The 20,358-nt window shown below is 36.6% G+C and overlaps 1 pseudogene; it reads left to right on the top strand.

The window, feature by feature from the left end:
- Positions 1-17,492: 17,492 nt before the first annotated feature.
- LOC129647462 (putative olfactory receptor 2B8) lies at positions 17,493-18,419 on the top strand (annotated as a pseudogene).
- The last annotated feature ends 1,939 nt before the right edge of the window (positions 18,420-20,358 follow it).

Raw genomic sequence — 20,358 nt, 5'->3', positions numbered from 1 at the left:
GTCAGGAGGATCTTCTGCTGCCTCTCAATTACATATTTTCTATTGGTTCTTAGTACTTCAATTCCTTTTATTATAAGTTTTTTAGTGATTATTTTGTGGCTTGGTGGCTGTTGTTACTGTGGTGTCAAAATGTTAAATTAATTTAGAATTAAAAGTTCTAAAACGCAATTAAATTGAAACAGGATACTTGGTGTCTAAGTATCAAACTACCACTAAGTAATCTCTGAGATTTTAAAGGCTTCCCGCCAACCCACGCATCTTGGTCTTTTCTGCTTCCTAATAATAGAAATAGGGAGAAGGCAATGGCATCCCACTCCAGTACTATTGCCCGGAGAATCCCATGGACGGAGAAGCCTGGTAGGCTGCAGTCCATGGGGTCGCACAGAGTCGGACATGACTGAAGCGACTTAGTAGCAGTGGCAGCAGCAGTAATAGAAATAACATTATTAGCTTTTAATAAGAAATAATGTCTTTAGTTCTTTAGTGAAAGCTGGTAGGTTTGTGTTCCAAGAGATCTACTGTTATATTTTGAGTAAGCTCTTCTCATTCTTTTCACATTTTTTAGTGATCCCATGATTAAGATCCCATGGTTAAGATTAAGGTCCCATGGTTCTTAATTCCAGTATCCTCTAGATTATCAGGCCCTTTTTTCAAAATACCCAGAATCATAAAACTGGCATTAGTTACTGCAATTTGTTTTATCAAGTGTATTGTTCTTACCTTTGCTTCTTCCCTCTATCCTTGTACTTTAAGAGTCACAGAGAGTGACCTTTTCCTGTCCATCATGGTACCAGCTGAAGTCTTCGGCAATGTTTTTGAATAGGCTATTTCTCATAGATCACTGAAATGTCTTAACATTCAGTCTGGAACATGATGCAAAATGATTTTGTTTTTCTCAGTGATGCACAGAATGTGATCTGAATTAATAAAAAGATCATTCTGACAAGAATATGTAAAATTCTTTGTAATTACAAAAAGTAGAATCAGATTGACGTGAGCATTTAAAACAAATTTCCATGCTGCTGCTGCTAAGTCGCTTCAGTCGTGTCCAACTCTGTGCGACCCCATAAATGGCAGCCCACCAGGCTCCCCCATCCCTGGGATTCTCCAGGCAAGAACACTGGAGTGGGTTGCCATTTTCCTATCTGCTGTACAGAATACCACAATTTAGAGATTTAAAACAGCAGAAATTTATCATTTTACAATTCCAGAGATTAGAAGGTCCAAAATATAGGTCCTCCAGGACCTCTGAAACCTGTTGGGGAGAATATATCTTTGCAACTGTCTAGTTTCTGGTGCTTTGGTGATAATTTTAGGGGTTTCTTGACTTGCAGCAGCAGCCTTTCATTTACTTCCTCGGCAGTCACATGGCAGTGTCCTTGCTTCTCTATTCTGTGTTTCTTCATATTGTATTAGGGATCACACTAGTGAGTAGAACCTCATCTTAACTTCATTACATCTGCAGAGATTCTACTTTCAAATAAGGTCATATAAACAGGAATTTGGGTTTTGGATTTCAACCTACCATTGGATGGGAGAGGGGACACAATTCAACCAATAGCAAGTATAATGTAATCATGCCTGTTAACTTGTAACAATTCTTTACTATAAGTGCCTAGTATGCAGTGGTAAGCCTAAGATGCAGGTATTAGTTCTATCTTAGTCTAAGTTCATAAATGAGGTGTATTTGGTCATGATAATTGCTAAGTATTATGGACAATGTTGCTATTTCTCATTCTAAGTTCTGTGTAGATAGCAGAAGTCTGCAATAATAGGGAAAACTGATTCCCTTTACTTGGCATGAATGTTCAATGAAGCTTATTTTCCTATACACACTTTTGTTACACTTTACAAATCTAAAATATAATTACAGATTGCATGATAATAAGATCTAACATTTTGCTTGAATTGGTAGAGAAAATACTTACCTCCTTTCATCCATACCACTATTCTCCAAGTCTGGAGTTCAGATTCCTCTTCCAGTCCAGAACTTACTTAAAGTAAATAGCAAACTGATGCATAGACACTATCTCTGCAGATATCACCAGAACATTTTTGGGTCAAAGAAACTATGTCTTTGGCCTTAGAGACACTTGAATGGGTGTTGGACTAAGAATATGGTGTTTTCTTTAAGAGAAAATAACAAGATGAAAGATTTAAAACTACTTCTAGAAGAAACAAGATGGTCTTGAAGGATCACCATAGTTGTATGAAATTAGAGGCTTGGTGTATTGATGAAAATGTTAATGTCAGACAGATGAATCACATAACTACTTGTCCCCCATGAAAGCTAGTAATTCAGTGGTTATCAAGTGAGTGTGGTCTTGGAATTGAGGAAAGGTATTTGAGGTATGCAGATGATACCACTCTCATGGCAGAAAGTGAAGAAAAACTAAAGAGCCTCTTGATGAAAGTGAAAGAGGAGAGCAAAAAAGTTGGCTTAAAGCTCAACATTCAGAAAACTAAGATCATGGCATCCGGTCCCATCACTTCATGGCAAATAGATGGGGAAACAGTGGAAATAGTGGCTGACTTTATTTTTTGGGGGGGGGGGTCCAAAATCACTGCAGATGGTGATTGCAGCCATGAAATTAAAAGACACTTACTCCTTGGAAGGAAAGTTATGACCAACCTAGACAGCATATTCAAAAGCAGAGACATTACTTTGCCAACAAAGGTCTGTCTAGTCAAGGCTACGGTTTTTCCAGTGGTCATGTATGGATGTAAGAGTAGAACTATAAAGAAAGCTGAGTGCCAAAGAATTGATGCTTTTGAACTGTGGTGTTGGAGAAGACTCTTGAGAGTCCCTTGGACTGCAAGGAGATCCAACCAGTCCGATTCTAAAGGAGATCAGTCCTGGGTATTCATTGGAAGGACTGATATTGAAGCTGAAACTCCAATACTTTGGCCACCTGATGCAAAGAGCTGACTCATTTGAAAAAACCCTGATGTTGGGAAAGATTGAAGGCAGGAGGAGAAGGGGATGCCAGAGGATGAGATGGTTAGATGGAATCACTGACTCAATGGACATGAGTTTGGGTAAACTCGGAGTTGGTGATGGACAGAGAGGCCTGGTGTGCTGCAATTCATGGGGTCGCAAAGAGTCAGACACTACTGAGCGACTGAACTGAACTGAACTGATTTGAAGTGAAGTAGATAGGACAGAATCCTAAGGATAAATGCATTTAAGTATGTTTTAAAATATGCTAAACTTGAAAGTAATTAGTTCTCAAAGGCAAGGAAAATGAAAATTATAACTCACTCAGGCTCCATCGAAGGTAGAACCAGTTCTTTTAAAAATTACATTTACCATAACTTTTGTCATCCTCAGAGTTTTCCCAGGAGGAATCTATGAGTACAGTGCATGTTTCAGGGCACATGAGGCATATAAATCAGAGTAGACAGTTAATTCTGTAACTAAACAGATGTTGGAATCTGTAAAATCTATGGAAACTGCCTATAAAAGGGCTAATATTATATCTGAAGGATATTTTTATAAGCACCAGAGTCAAAGCATGTGCTTTAAGAGACTGAGATACTTGAAGATGTGTTTATTTTTAGTGGCCCCAAGAGTGTCCTGCCCCATGTAACTCATTAGCTTCAGTTCAAGTATCCAGAGTTTGACTGTCTCTAGGGTACGAGGAAAGAGGGAGTCTCTGGAGAGGTGACATCAACATAGTCCATCTTTTCCTTCCAAATTGATTAGGAGTGAACCTATTGTTTCCACTTAACTTTTAAATTTCAAATCTCGTATATTGATTGCAAATTTTTTTGGCTAGTCTTTTAGAAAATTATTTAATTTTGTCTCTGCTGGGTCTTTGTTGCTGTGCACAGGCTTTCTCTAGTTGTGGTGAGCAGGGGCTCCTTTCTAGCTCAGGTGCTTGGTCTTCTTACTGCAGTGGCTTCTCTTGGGCGGTAGTTGCACAGGATTCAGTGGTTGTGGCACGTGGGCTTTGTTGCCCTAAGGCATGTAGAATTTTCCCTGACCAGGGATGGAAACTGTGTCTCTTGAATTGGCAGTTGGACTCTTAATCACTGGACCACCAGGGAAGTCCTAGTCTTTACATTTCTTTATAAGTTGAGATATCGTTGACACTTCCATTAGTTTCAGGTGTGCACCATATTGATTCAATATTTGTACGAATTTAGTTTTCATGTAGACTCTAATTGTGGTGAAATGAGAAAAAATACTCAAATTATCTTACTATCTGTGTATATATTGAAGGTTCATGTATATCCTTCAAGTGGATGTTCATTTAAGATGTGAGGTTGTGAATGTGGATTTGAGGAATCTCCTTAATGTTTAAAAGTGAGAATTCCTTTTCTGCTCAAATTTCTCTGTGCACTATTTTCTTCAGTAAAGTGTATAAACTCTTAAGCATCATAGTCAAGGTTCTTTTTCTTGTCCTGTTGCTTCCTTATTGTTTAGTTTCACAGTTCAGCTTTTCCCCTATGATGCTTCTTTTGCTTTGAGTGTTTTGATATAGTGTATTTCTTTCAACCGTCATACTTCAGTTCAAGCTCTGGTTTCTCTTCAGAGTGAGTAAATCTTTTGCCTTTTACTTTTTTTTTTTAATTTAAAGCTTTTTTTTTTTTAATTTAAAGCATTTTTTTTTTCCTCTTTGAAGTGTGTCTTCTTCCAGGTAGATAGGGAAAAATTGGAGCTCAGAAGGGCTTCAAAAGAAAGCACCAGCTCTGTGATTTTGGAAAAATAAATGTTATTGGACATCTCAGCAACTTAATAAGTCTAAAATGATTCAACATTAAAAAAAAATGTAGCTTCCCAATGTACTTAATCTTTCTGTAAGTTGAATGTGTAAAGTGACTAGGGGAGAAGGAATAATATGTGATATTTACAATATAATCAAAGATTGGCTTGTTGTACTGGCTCAGATAGTGAATAATCTGCTGCAGTGCAGGAGAACTGGGTTCAATTCCTGGTTTGGGAAGATGTCCTGGAGAAGGGAATGGCTACCCACTCCAGTATTCTTGCCTGAAGAATTCCATGGACAGAGCCTGGTGGGCTGCAGTCCATGAGTCGCAAAGAATTGGACATGACTGAGTGACTAACAAAACAACAACAACAAATAAACACATACACATCCATTTATATATACATACACAATATTTTGTAAATATTGGCTTTCTACTTACAAAATATGTTCTTTGGAGAATTATGGAAATCATTCTCTTTATGGTAGACTGGGGAACAAGGTAAGTGAAATGTGAAAGAGCCAACATATTGAAAGCAGATGGGAGAAAAGAAGTTGAGGGGTGGGAAAGAAGTGATAAAGAAATTGAAAAGACTGAGATTTTGAGGGGGGAATCTCTAACTCAAACATCCATACAAGATAGATTATTAATAAAATAAATTGGGCCAGGTATAAGAAACACCAGCATAAAAAATTAAAACATAACAGAAGCTATGGTTTTTCCAGTAGTCATGTATGGATATGAGAGTTGGACAGTGAAGAAAGCTGAGTGCCGAAGAATTAATGCTTTTGAACTGTGGTGTTGGAGAAGACTCTTGAGAGTCCCTTGGACTGCAAGGAGATCCAACCAGTCCATCCTAAAGGAGATCAGTCCTGGGTGTTCATTGAAAGGACCGATGTTGAAGCTGAAGCCCCAATATTTTGGCCACCTCATGCAAAGAGTTGACTCATTGGAAAAGACCCTAATGCTGGGAAGGATTGGGGGCAGGAGGAGAAAGGGACAACAGAGGATGAGATGGCTGGATGGCATCACCGACTTAATGGACATGGGTTTGTGTAGACTCCGGGAGTTGGTGATGGACAGGGAGGCCTGGCGTACTGCGATTCATGGGGTTGCGAAGAGTCAGACACAACTGAGCGACTGAACAGAACAGAAGAATTTTACAATTCAAATCGAGGAACAGAAAATTGCATTTATAGTCTTAAAAATCCATTCACTAAAAAAAAATAGGACCCCCTAGAACTTATTTATTTAATAACTAGAAGTCTGTACACTTTGACCAATATCCTCTATTTTGCTCACCTCCCAGCCTCTAAAAGTCTACGTTTTATTCTTTTTCTATGAGTTTGGCTTTTTAGATTTTACAGAGAGATTAAATTCTTGCTTGAACTGGTATGGTTTCTAAATGATGGTGCTGAGAGTGAACCTAAATATTCCGAGTCCAAAGTTATGCTCTTTCTATGGAACCATGAAGTATCTTTTTAAAAATGCTTTTTAATAAGCATGCACTCTCACTTGGTAGAGACTAATGGCTACCAAAAGGTGGCAATCAATTATCTTAATGTTTTAATCATCTTGTACATTCAGTATTTTCCTCAGTGTGATTATAAGCTTTGATTATAAATTTTGTTTATAATTTTCAAACTTAAGATGTCATTAATTTACATAATTTAATTAGTTAAGAATGAAACATTTGATATCAAAATAAATGACTAAATTTAACAGAATTTTGAGTTAAAATAGAAATTGGTTCAAAGTGTCATTTGGTTTTTCATATATTCAGCAGCCTGAACACAAATTTTTTAGTTGGTCAAACGATGAAAAAAGATATAATAAACCAAATTTTGGAAGCTTTCTAATCCAAGTGTTTTCTGCATATGTTTATGTAAGTGCATATTTTGGGAGTGAGTTGATGATGAAAATGTAGTGAGGGATCTATGGGCTCTTTCCACATGTTTGGGGGGTTAAGTGCTCAGTTATTTCCACACAAGACTAAATCAACCTAATTTTTATTTAGGTTCCAGAAAATTTCCACAAAATAAAATAGTTTGGGAGGATCTTTCAAAAACCTCACAGTATAATAGAGTATCCATCTCCAGTCTATTGAAACTCTGCCTACAAGACAACCTCCAGAGTCACATTTTGTACAGGAGAAGAGTGAGTGACTGAATATTGTATGGAACAAAAAGTGACCAAATCTTGTTCCTTGAATTTTGGTGGAACTATAAATGTGTTCCAACTTTTGTATAAGATGACCATGTATGTGAAATTGCCTTCAAGAAGTGCATTATTTGCCAATATAGAATAATTAAGCAGCATACTTGCTTTGTAGTCTGGCACTATATTTTACCTCACTTGTAACTACTTCAGTGCATTTTGAGTTTTTTGAACTTTGGAGAATCCATTTCCCCATTATTTTATTGTTTTCCCTCTCCTTTTTCTTCTCTTTCACTTTCAGTGTATACCTTTGTTCTCTATTTAACTCAAATCTCTGTATTTCTATTGTCTCTCTTAGCTCTTATTTGTACTTCTAGACTTATTTGTCTTTTCTATTTCCCCATCTTTACCCCAATCTTTCCTTTTTCTACTTTCCTTTTTGGTCTCTTTATCCATTTATCAGTGGTAACCACAGAAATCCAAAGCATGGTAGCAGTAGAGGGGTGGTAGCATTTCTTAGGAAGCTTTTACTATTACTTCGAACTAGTAGTGAGAAAGAGAATCAGAGAGTTATTAATAATTCAGAGACCATGAATAGCATGTGAATAATTTCTGAATGGTGGCATTTAAACATTTCAGATGAGAAGTTGTCCTCACTATTCTATTTCTACTGAGAGGATGGTGTCCTGGAGCCTGGTGGAGAAGTGTTCCTGTTCTGTATAACTCTCCTATAGTATGGGTATGACACTGTCCTTTGTGTTGTTCCTTGTGTCCTTTGGCTATCTCTCTCTCTCTTTTTCTTTCTCTCTGACTCTCACTCTCTCTGTGTCTGTCTCTCTCTAAATAATATATGTATATCTGCATCAGTTCAGTTCAGTTGCTCAGTCACATCTGACTTGTGACCCCATAAGCTGCAGCACGCCAGGCCTCCCTGTCCATCACCAACTCCCGGAGCCCACCCAAACTCATGTCCATTGTGTCGGTGATGCCATCCAACCATCTCATCCTCTGTGGTCCCCTTCTCCTCCTTCCCCCAATCCCTCCCAGCACCAGGGTCTTTTCCAATGAGTCAACTCTTCGCATCAGGCGGCCAAAGTTTTGAAGTTTCAGCTTCAACATCAGTCATTCCAATGAACACCCAGGACTGATCTCCTTTAGGATGGACTGATTGGATCTTCTTGCAGTTCAAGGGACTCTCAAGAGTCTTCTCCAACACCACAGTTCAAAAGCATCAATTCTTCGGTACTCAGCTTTCTTTATAGTCTAACTCTCACATCCATATGTGACTACTGGAAAAACCATAGCTTTGACTAGACAGACCTTTGTTGGCAAAGTAAGTTTTCTGCTTTTTAATATGCTGTCTAGATTGGTCATAACTTTCCTTCCAAGTAGTAAGCATCTTTTAATTTCATGGATGCAATCACCATCTGCAGTGATTTTGGAGCCCCCCCAAAATAAAGTCAGCCACTATTTCCACTATTTCCCCATCTATTTGCCATGAAGTGATGGGACAATCATGGCATCTGGTCCAATCACTTCATGGGAAATAGATGGGGAAACAGTGGAGACAGTGTCAGACTTTATTTTTTTGGGCTCCAAAATCACTGCAGATAGTGACAGCAGCCATGAAATTAAAAGACACTTACTCCTTGGAAGGAAAGTTATGACCAACCTAGATAGCATATTCAAAAGCAGAGACATTACTTTGCAAACAAAGGTCCATCTAGTCAAGGCTATGGTTTTTCCTGTGGTCATGTATGGATGTGAGAGTTGGACTGTGAAGAAGGCTGAGCACCGAAGAATTGATGCTTTTGAACTGTGGTGTTGGAGAAGACTCTTTCGAGTCCCTTGGACTGCAAAGAGATCCAACCAGTCCATTCTGAAGGAGATCAGCCCTGGGATTTCTTTGGAGGGAATGATGCTGAAGCTGAAACTCCAGTACTTTGGCCACCTCATGCGAAGAGTTGACTCATTGGAAAAGACTCTGATGCTGGGAGGGATTGAGGGCAGGAGAAGGGGACGCTAGAGGATGAGATGGCTGGATGGCATCACCGACACAATGGACATGGGTTTGGGTGGGCTCTGGGAGTTGGTGATGGACAGGGAGGCCTGGTGTGCTGCAATTCATGGGGTCACAAAGAGTCGGACACGACTGAGCGACTGAACTGAACTGAATTGAACTGATGGGACTGGATGCCATGATCTTCATTTTCTGAATGTTGAGCTTTAAGCCAACTTTTTTGCTCTCCTCTTTCACTTTCATCAAGAGGCTCTTTAGTTCCTCTTCACTTTCTGCCATAAGGGTGATGTCATCTGCATATCTGAGGTTATTGATATTTCTCCCGGCAATCTTGATTCCAGCTTGTGCTTCTTCCAGCTCAGTGTTTCTCATGATGTACTCTGCATAGAAGTTAAATAAGCAGGGTGACAATATACAGCCTTGACATACTCCTTTTCTTATTTGGAATCAGTCTGTTGTTCCATGTCCAGTTCTAACTGTTGCTTCCTGACCTGTATACAGGTTTTTCAAGAGGTAGGTCAGGTGGTCTGGTATTCCCATCTCTTTCAGAATTTTCCACAGTTTATTGTGATCCACACAGTCCAAGGCATTGGCATAGTCAATAAAGCAGAAATAGATGTTTTTCTGAAACTCTCTTGCTTTTTTGATGATCCAGCGGATGTTGGCAATTTGATCTCTGGTTCCTCTGCCTTTTCTAAAACCAGCTTGAACATCTGGAAGTTCACGGTTCACATATTGTTGAAGCCTGGCTTGGAGAATTTTGAGCATTACCTTACTAGCGTGTGAGATGAGTGCAATTGTGCGGTAGTTTGCAAAGTGCATTCTTTGGCATTTCCTTTCTTTTCCTTTCTTTCTTTGCAGATGTATATCTGCATAAACATGTTCAATTTAAAGAATAATTTAAAAGTGGGGGTTCATGGTATCTCCACTCATAACTAAAACCTGGTCACTACCCCGGACTGTCTGTAACTAATTGCATTCCCTTTTCACCCCACTGATCTTAACTTTGTTATAATCAGCTTTTTAATATTCTTTTTAGTTTTGGCTATAACATGCGAAGAGTTGACTCATTGGAAAAGACTCTGATGCTGAGAGGGATTGGGGGCAGGAGGAGAAGGGGACGACAGAGGATGAGATGGCTGGATGGCATCACTGACTCGATGGACATGAGTCTGAGTGAACTCCGGGAGTTGGTGATGGACAGGGAGGCCTGGCATGCTGCGATTCATGGGGTCGCAAAGAGTTGGACACGACTGAGCGACTGATCTGATCTGATAACTTTTGACTATAACCATAGTTGTTTACCACCCGTGTTTGCATTCATAAGCAACAATTTGTTTTACCATTTTTCAACTTTATGTCAAGGGATTGATTACTTGGTGAATTTCAAATTTTTCTCGGCTCTTTTTGGAGAAAGACCTCGTTTTGATTTGTTTAGCTGTAGTTTGTGTAGTGCTCTGTTGTATGAAGAGGTCAAAATTTACCTGTTTTGTTGTTGATAACATTTAGATCGTTTTCAAGTTTTGGTTGATACAAACAATGCTTCTTTGAGCATTCTTATATATGTCACTTGAGGTAGGTGACCAAGAATGACTTTAGAGAAGAATATTGTATCCAGGAGTGTAATTGCAGGTCAGTATTGCTAGATAACAGCCAAACTATTATCAAAAGAGATTTTGCTAACTAATACTTGCAGCAGTAAGAGTAAACTGGGAAGAAATGCATTAGTAGCAGGTTTCTATTCAATCCCTCCTCTGGATGACTTAAGCAGATTTGTCTTAACTAGACCTCCTTATAAATATGATGAGATTTAACTAGTATTACATAACAGAAAATTTTAATCTATGAATGTTTTTAGTAATGGGTAGTTTAGCAGAAAATTATCAAGAAAACTGAAATTTATGAATATATGGGAAGCAGTTGGCAATAAAATGTAAATTATTCACAGAAGCTCTCTATGCTTGTCTGACTAATAGCATATGGAAACTGAGATGCTTCAAACCTAAATGGCTTTCTCTGAGCTAGCTTGTACTGCTAACTAGCAGTCATGTATTACTCTGAAACAAAATGTGTTCCCATCTTGAAAAGGGGATTTAATTTCACTTTTGAAACCGCCTTTGAAGTTTAGAGCTAAAGTTTTTCAAAGTCAGGTGTTGTTTATACCTGCCTTTTCCCTATATTGTCAAGATAAACTGTTTTGAGATAATTTAACTGAATTAACTTTGAACTTGACTTAAACAGACACAAGGCCCATCAACTTCCTTCTATTTTTCTTTAGCTGAAATCATGTGAAACGTAAAGGCAAAGACTAGTTGAATTTAAACAAACCATGTCAGTTTTGTTAAAAAAATGATAATTTTTCTCTTTATTGTTTGAGTAGACAATTAAAACCTTTGGGTATAAACTGAGCAATGTATACTTCTATACACTGATTTTTTTTTTTCCTTAGCCACATTAGATGTTTAGTAGTAAATGTAGTGGTTTACATTGACCATAAAAGATAAGAATGTGCCTAATTACTGCATTAGCTCTATAATCCCTTATAAGTGGTTATGAATTATACTAAGTGAAAAATAATTTGCATATTTATGTTTAATATTAAGTAACTGAATGAAGTTTTCATTATATATTTATATGTAAAAGTTGTTTTTGCAATTGTAAGAGAAAATCTCATGTTTTGTGAAACATCTGAATTATTCAAAGATGAGAGCTAAAATAACTGGGAGGTCTAGGAAATTATCAGTCATCTGTCAAATATGTGAAATTATAAAAGAGGCAGATTTTGTGTCCTCTGCTATTTTCCTTGATATTCATTTTCCCTGATGGTTGGAATCTCTGGACAGCGAGGTGACATCAGTTGATTAACACTTAAGGACACACATTCACCAGAGACTTCAGCCAGGTTTGGTTTTTTTCTCTGTGTCAACCCAGTCACAGTGCAGTTTCATACCACCTTCTCTTGTTGCCTACATGGGTCTGTCAAAACAGCCAGGTCATTGTGTTCAGGAGGTAATACTAAGAGTTCAAAACTACCTCTCTTTATCTTCCTACCATGAGATAGAATACATATCCCCAATACCACATGAAGATATGTGAAGTCATCATGAGAAAACACTTTATGGCTTAAGAAAAATTTCAGGTTAATCTGGTGCTTGATTGCACTCATTCCAAACAACCTGCTTTCTGATTTTATATATCCAAGTTCCAGTCCCCAGTACTGTGTTAAAGTAGCAACTTGGATATTTGCTAGGAAAAGAGCTTTGGTTCCACAGATAAGGTGAATAAAAGTAAGTAAAGTGGAACTAAGTTTCTATTGCTTTAGGAATTGGCAAATTAGATTATTTTCAGTGGTGATTGTTCTTGAAAAGCTCAGTTGGTTAGCATATATGTCAGTTGGCAAAATGAACAGAAATTCCTATAGAAATTCAACAAATATAAGAACTAAACTCAATTGTTTATTTTAGAGGCCAACACTTTATTCTTAGACATTTCATTCTATTTTAGTACATTCATTATAACACAGTATGTACACATGAAAATAATTTAAATACAGCATATTTAGCTCTAGTAAAACATGCATTTAGAAACAGGATAATAATGCATGTCTGAATGTAAAACTATATGCTTCCATTTCTTCCTCTGGGTCCTTATTTTCTGTGAAATTACACAATATTTCTCAAAATCTACTGTCACCATCTATGTTTTTTAATGTTCATTTTTTTCAAAGAGGTACAAAAATATCTAAAATATACATGGAATCTTCCAAATGCTAGGTTGACAGTGACAAGGAATATTGTGTCAATGTGTCAAAGCAATAGTAACTCAGTCATAGGCCTGAGGCTGCAGAAATTTTGCAGAGACTTCAAGGTTCATTGAGAAACTGGATAAGACAGAGTCTGAATGTTAAAAATATGTGAATGCTGTATAATTTGAAATATCTTAAAAATTATTATCTTGAAATCTCCTGTCTTTAAAATGTGTGGTTTACCTACTGAGTAACCAGTTGTATTAAAATACGTATTCTTCCACTCAAATTTTAGTCATATTATTTGTCAGTATTGTGCAATTATTGTAATTGCAAACTATTATCTCTACCACCTGATGTGTGTCAGTACTAAGCATTTAACTTCTTTTATTTGATGCCTATTCTCTTGATTAGAATAGTAAAATTGTGTTCCTGTGAGATATCATTTTCCATTTTTAAAATAATTGTTACACAGAATGTCATCTTTGTCTTATAGAATCTGTTTATTTTAATTTTACCTATTTAAATTTTTCTACATAAACTTTGTTGTTTTTCAATTATTTCTTTTTTGTATCCAAGTAATAACTTATATATAATTTTTATGGCAAGACTTTCTTATATCATGTCACATAATGATGGTTAACACAGACACCATTTTTTGTTCCTGTAGTTAGAGTGAATGTGTCTAGTATTTCCAGTCATTATTTACATAGTTTGTCTAATAGAGATCAAGATTTCTTACTGCATTAAGTCAACTGATGCTTGTGTTAACATAGATGACAATTCCAGTGAAATTACACAATTCTTTAAGTACGTAGGAAAGAAATGAGAATTTCTAATTAACCTTATCCAAAACATATTTCTTCTCTTGGAAGACTGCCCTTTGTGGTGGTGTGAATAGTTTTAAGAGAAATTGATTTTGAGTAGGAAAGTACAAAAGGAGCAAGGTGACCTGGAACAGCAGAATATATTAGAGAATTAATGGGTTAATGCTTCTAGCACCAAGAGATTTCCCATATCCAACTTTACTTAAGGATAATAATTTTCCTGAATGTAAAAAAAAAAAAAAGAATTAGTATCTTAGTATAGTATACATTAGGATACATTATAGTATATAGTATGTATATTAGTATACATTATTAAGATATATAGTATCTTAGTATACATTAGTCGGAGCAGGCGATGGCACCCCACTCCAGTACTCTTGCCTAGAAAATCCCATGGACGGAGGAGCCTGGTAGGCTGCAGTCCATGGGGTCGCAAAGAGTTGGACACGACTGAGCGACTTCACTTTCCCTTTTCACTTTCATGCATTGGAGAAGGAAATGGCAACCCACTCCATTGTTCTTGCCTGGAGAATCCCAGGGACGGGGGAGCCTGGTGGGCTGCCGTCTATGGGGTTGCACAGAGTCCAACATGACTGAAGCGACTTAGTAGCACCAGCAGTATACATTAATATCCTAATTATGTTTCAGTGTGCTCTCTATGTGGATTCAATTTTAACATAAAGAGAACGTTATATTCTTTTTTGTATTTTAGTTGGTGTCTTCTTTGCCTGACACTTTATATTTCAATCTAAAATCATTCATTTTTATCTGTCATGTAGGTAGCCATTCAGCATGCTTTTTTGTTTATCCTCTAAAGCAGTAAATGGTTTATGCAACTTTATCTCATATCCCAAGTATTTTTTTTTCAAATAGAAGAGTAGTTGACTTGTATATTTACTTCAGGTATACAGCATAGTGACTTTTTATTTTCAAGATTATACTCCACAAAAAGTTATTTTAAAATATTGGCTCTGTTCCCTATGCTATATGCTTGTGTCTTGTTTATTTTGTACCTAGTAGTTTTTAACCTCTTCATCCACTGCCCCTGTCTCACCCTTTTCCCTCTGCCTTTCCCCACAGGTAATCACTAGTTTGTTCTTTGTATCTTTAAGTCTGTTTTCTTTTGTTATATTCATTTGTTTCAGTTTTTAGATTTCACATATAAGTAAAAACATAAAGTATTTGTCTTTCTTTGTCTAACTTTGCTAAGCATAATACTCTCCAGGTTTGTCCATGTTGTAAATGGCAAAATTTCATTCATGGCTGAGTAATATTCCATTGTATCTATCTATATAAATATACACCACATCTTCTTTATCCATTTATCTATTGATGCATACTTCATAGGTTGCTTCTATATCTTGGCAATTGAAAATAATGCTGCTATGAAAATTGGAGGATTTTACCTTTTGTCAGCTGCCTTCTTGGTCCTTATTGATATGATAATGTTCAAATAAATTATTATTTTATTATACTGTGTTATTATGTTAGTGTTTTCCCTGAATGAATTAGCATTTTATTTTTTCCCTCCTTTACTTTGCTAAATACTTCATTAGGTACATTAAAAATAATTTGCCAGCAGTACATTTCAGATGACTATATTATATTTATATATGTGTTCATGAGACTGAACCATGATTTTTAAACTTGCTCTTCTGAGCAGGTGTGAATCAGGGGGATGTAGAATGTCATTGTACATGGAAACTGTAATGGTACTTTTTTCTCATACTTTTATGATTAATTTTATTATGAAATTTTTGGACCCAGATTTTTTTGTGGATACCATTGATCACGTCATTATAAAAGTCAAAGAAAGTATAAAATACTACATCCTCTATACCACATGTACTGCCTTTGAATTTTAATATATTCATTTACTTGATGATAAGGTAATAGGTATTTAAAAGCACAAACTTAGATATTAAAAGGACTTGGGTTTCTATTAAAATGGGAATTTTATGATTCTGGTTAAGTTAGTTAACTACTTTAACCTATTTTTTCATATGTAAAAGGGAAATGGTAAATTTCAATTTTTTGGAGTTGTGATTATGCTTGTAAAGGTTTTAGAACATAAAACAGTAATACCAGTAATTATGTTGTTAATTGATATGTAGGTAGCATATCTGTCCAGCATTCAACCTTTGGATGCTTTATTTTTCAAACTTTAAATGTGAACATTTTTTTTTACTAATTAAAGATTGTTTTTGCAAGATATGCATGTATTCTTCCATATTGTTGTCATGTGATTGAGTGTGAAGTTAAATTAGTTCAATCCTTCTTATATATGAAGTATTAAATTTCTGTTTTGTGTGCTTTTATATTTCAAAACTTATGATATTTTGGTTGTTTGCTTTCCTTACAACTAAATTTATGGGACAAGGAAGATATTTATGGTAGTGATAGAGGAATATTTCCCAGTGGCCCTTTCTATCACCGACTCTTCTTTTGTTTGCCCTTTACTTTTCCCTTATGCAGATTTTATTAACATTTATTTTAAGCTAATTTTGTACCAATTTATTTAATACATCAATAGGTTCTACACTCAAACCTGATTCAAATTTTTAAAATTTTGGAAGAGTTAAAAATTTACTTTATGTCTAACAATTTGAACATGATAGAACTGAATTATTTATTTTCTAATGCCACTTAGGGTAGCATATAACCATGCTTATGCAAGGACTTTCCTTGTGGCTCAGCTGGTAAAGAATCTGTCTGCAATGCAGGAGACCTGGGTTCAACTCCTGGGTTGGGAAGATCCCTTAGAGGAGGGAAAGGCTACCCACTCCAGTATTCTGGCCTGGAGAATTCCATGGACTGTATCGTCCATGGGGTCACAAAGAGTTGGACATGACTGAGTGACTTTCACTTCACTTCATGCTTATGCAAATACTAAATAGTTGGATGAAAATGATAATCAACTAACCTTAGGAATGGCAACGTGCTTGGTTTAGTATAACTTATGCTTCAAGATTGCAAATATAAATTAGCCTATTGTAGATGGAGGTGCTTAGATTTTTATAATAACATAATATCCTTTTCTTTATGCCATTCCTTATATTAGTTTTAGTTTTATATTCTATCTTTGACCTGTCAGTGCACTGACAATGTATATGTCTTTATCTCTATGCATTTAATTATTTATCATAGAGAGCAATGTAGAGCATTCTACTTTATGCACAGATTACACAATTAGATAGCTTTAAAAATGTTTATCTTGATTAAAATGTTGGAAGTGAATAATCCTACTTCCGTTAGAAGTCCATGCACTGTGGTTATTGGTACTTTGTGAAAATGAAATCAACAGAAAGAAGAGGTAAGTGTTGGTGACATCAATGAAATTTTGGAGTTCTTATTATGGTGTAGTAATTTTAGTTATCTTGAGGACATGAGTTAAGCATTGTAATTATTATAATTGAATGGTCATATTTTTAGGCTCTATTTATTTGTTTTCCTACCATACCAAGACCAAGGTAGCATTCACAAATATGTTAAAAGAGTAGAGAAGCAATTTTTGCCAAAAGCTTTGTATGCAGCATTGCTTCTCTACTGTATATTCTTATAGTACTTTAAATCCTATTAAACTCAATCTGAGAAAGACCTTTTATATCTATGATGCATGGAAACACAAGGTCTACCATTTGATTTTTCTTATATTAAACATCAACATCATTATTTTTGGTAATGTAAAACTAAGTTGATATGCCATGCCATGCCATGCCATGCTAAGTCATTTTAGTCATTTCCTCCTCTAGGGGATCTTCCCAACCTAGGGAGCAAACCTTGATCTCTTATGTATCATGCATTGGCAGATGGGTTCTTTACCACTATGCCACCTGGGAAGCCTCAAATTGGTATAATGTATGTTGATTTCAATGAATACATCATCTAACCAGATAGTTGCATATAAAATCCCATGGCCCTGTCTTTTAACGTAATAGATTTACCACCTCCCTAGGCCCTCCCCCTTTTGGAAGATACTTTTTAAAATTTTAAATGCTTTGTCTTGACAGGAGCCATGTGCTAACAAAGGATGGAACAGAAAAATGGAAATTCTTTCACTGGGTTTATCCTACTGGGGTTCTTTGACAGACATCAACTGGAACAAGTTCATTTTGTGGTTCTTTTGATCTCCTACATCTTCACTTTGCTGGGAAACACAACCATCATTGCATTTTCCTACTTGGACCCACGTCTTCACACCCCTATGTACTTTTTCCTCTCTAACCTGAGCTTTCTGGATCTGCGCTACACCACAAGCATCGTTCCCCAGTTCTTGGTTAATCTCAGTGGAGCAGACAAATCCATCTCCTTCGGTGGCTATGTAGCTCAGTTCTTCATCTATCTGGGATTGGGATGCACAGAATGCTTTCTCTTAGTATTCTTGGCATTTAACCACTGTGAAGCTTTTTGCAGGCCCCTTCACTACACAGTAATCATGCACCCCTGTCTGTGTGCCCTGATGGCTTCTGCTTCATGAATCATTGGTTTTGCCAACTCCTTATTGCAGACAGTGTATATCTTCCTTTTACCACTTTGTGGGAGAAATAAATTAGACCGCTTTCTTTTGTGAGATCCCTCCTTTTCTCAAACTTGGCAGTGTTGACACCACTATGAATGTATATGTGACCTTCTTTGGCAGTGTCATCATTCTTGCCTTAATCATGTTCTCCTATGGTCAGATTGTCAGGGCGGTCTTAAGAATAAAGTCCACTATAGGGCAGAGAAAAGGGTTTGGCACGTGTGGATCCCACCTCACGGTGGTCTCCCTGCTCTTTGGCACAGCCATCTATGTGTATCTTCATCCCAGCAGCAGCGACTTCCAGGATCAGAACAAGTTCATGTCTCTCTTCTACACTGTCATTATCCCCATGACCAACCCCCTCATATGTACACTGAGGAACAGGGATGTGAAGTGAGGATGAAGAAGGTACTTTGGAAGGACTCTGACTCCAGATGATGGCTGAGAAGGACAGCTTAATGAAAGCAATTGAACATCAGAGCTCTTTAGATGTATGTGTGTGTCCCCCATGAGTCATCTGAAATTTCCTCTGATAACTCTGAGGGAATTTCTTCACTTCAGTGTGGTGCATCGGTGCTCAGTCATATGCAACTCTTTGATCCCATGAGCTGTAGGACACTAGGCTCCTTTGTCCATGAAATTTCCCAGATAAGAATATTGGGTTGGGTTACCATTTCCTTCTCCAGGGTATCTTGCCGACCCAGGGATTGAGCCCATGTCTCCTGCATTGGCAGGTGGATTCTTTATCACTGAACCACAAGGTAAGCCCTTTTTCATTTCATTCTTTTACAAAAATGAGTGCTCCAAACCTGGTTATTGGATTCATTTCAACCTACAGAGATGATGATGAACTGTTCCTGGAGCATTTATGTTTTTTAAAAAAGTTTTTAAGCAGTTTGAATTAATACAGAATATCTCATCCTAAAATATACCTAAAGAACATAGAAAATATTCTGAGCTGAAAGCAACTAAGCAGTAAATGCTGAAAAAACTCACTATTTTCTGCCTAAAACAGTACACATTCTCCTTTTCATATAGACTTATCAACCCAGAGATGGCACCAGAGGAGTCTAAAAACAAACCTTGTTAAACTAACCCTTATTGCTATTAAGGAAGATAAGTACTACCTAGCTATAGTTGGGCCACCTCTAGTCCAGACCCCTTTGTCTTGTCAATTTTTCACAAATATATTGGTTCTTTGTCTAAAAGGAGCTTACTGGTTTGCCCTTCTTGGATTTTTCATTCTCTTGTGAAAGCTCCTATGAACACGTAAAAGTTCAATAAGATTTGTATGCTTTTCTCCTGTTTATCTGTCTTTGTCAGTTTAATTTTCAGACCCAGCCAGGACCCTAAGATGGTGGAGGAAAATTTTTTCCTTCCCTACAGGCTGCACTGGTTTTTATTATTTGCAACCGTATTTGGGAACATTATCCCATTTCTATTTGCAAAGAGACATGTAAGAACATACTATGAAGTACAGCAAAAATAAAAGCATGAAACCATTATAAAAATAAAAAATAAAATCAATAAAAAAATAAAAGCAAGAAACCAATAAAAGCACTGTAAGGAATACTAGTATTTTAGCATTTTCTGACAATTGCTAAAGAGATATCACTTTTTCTTACATTTTGATTGTGGCTTTACTATAAAGTTCATGGGTTGAATGCATTAGCTTTTTCAGAGAAATAGGTGGAGGCAGCTGTGAAAAAAAAGTTGAGGCTCAAAGAAAAACTTTCTAACACCAATCCTGATAAAGCCATCCGGAAATTAGGCCCAACTGTGATTTCACTTGTGTGGCAGCCATATTATGTAGCATCTGTTTTGGAGAAGGCTGTAGACAGGAAACACTGAGTGAAGGGTGTGATTCACTGCTGCCAGGGACAGCGGCAGCCACTAGCTGTAATAACACCAGGCGGTATTTACATATAGTTTTGCATATAGCCTGAAAAATGCTGATGTGAGGCATGGGAGTTGGTCATTTTAACCTTCTTCCTTTTTAAAAATGACCTTTAAGAACATTATCATGTCTGAATAGTACATGACCTAAGTTCTATTTCATATTCTACACATTTCACTGACAATAATTCAGCAAAATTTCAAACAGTAAAATATATTTAGATTACTGTCCTGATACTATTGAACAAATTCTTTGATTCAGGCATCAATTGGTCAGGGCCTTTGTATCTTACATCTAGCAAAGGCCCCATATATATTCTAAAAATATGAAAAAGAGTCCCTTATGTCCATGAATCCCCATGTTCTGCAGATGCTTACTCAAATAAATTTACCTGGAAAAAATTTAAAGAATAAATAATGTACATATTAATTTTGAAAGATTCTGTTCACCTAAGCTTTACAAGCAACCATCTCCCTATGA

Source organism: Bubalus kerabau, chromosome 3, assembly GCF_029407905.1.
Source record: "Bubalus kerabau isolate K-KA32 ecotype Philippines breed swamp buffalo chromosome 3, PCC_UOA_SB_1v2, whole genome shotgun sequence".
In the NCBI taxonomy this organism is placed as follows: Eukaryota; Metazoa; Chordata; class Mammalia; order Artiodactyla; family Bovidae; genus Bubalus; species Bubalus kerabau.
This window is presented reverse-complemented; position numbering and strand designations above follow the sequence as displayed.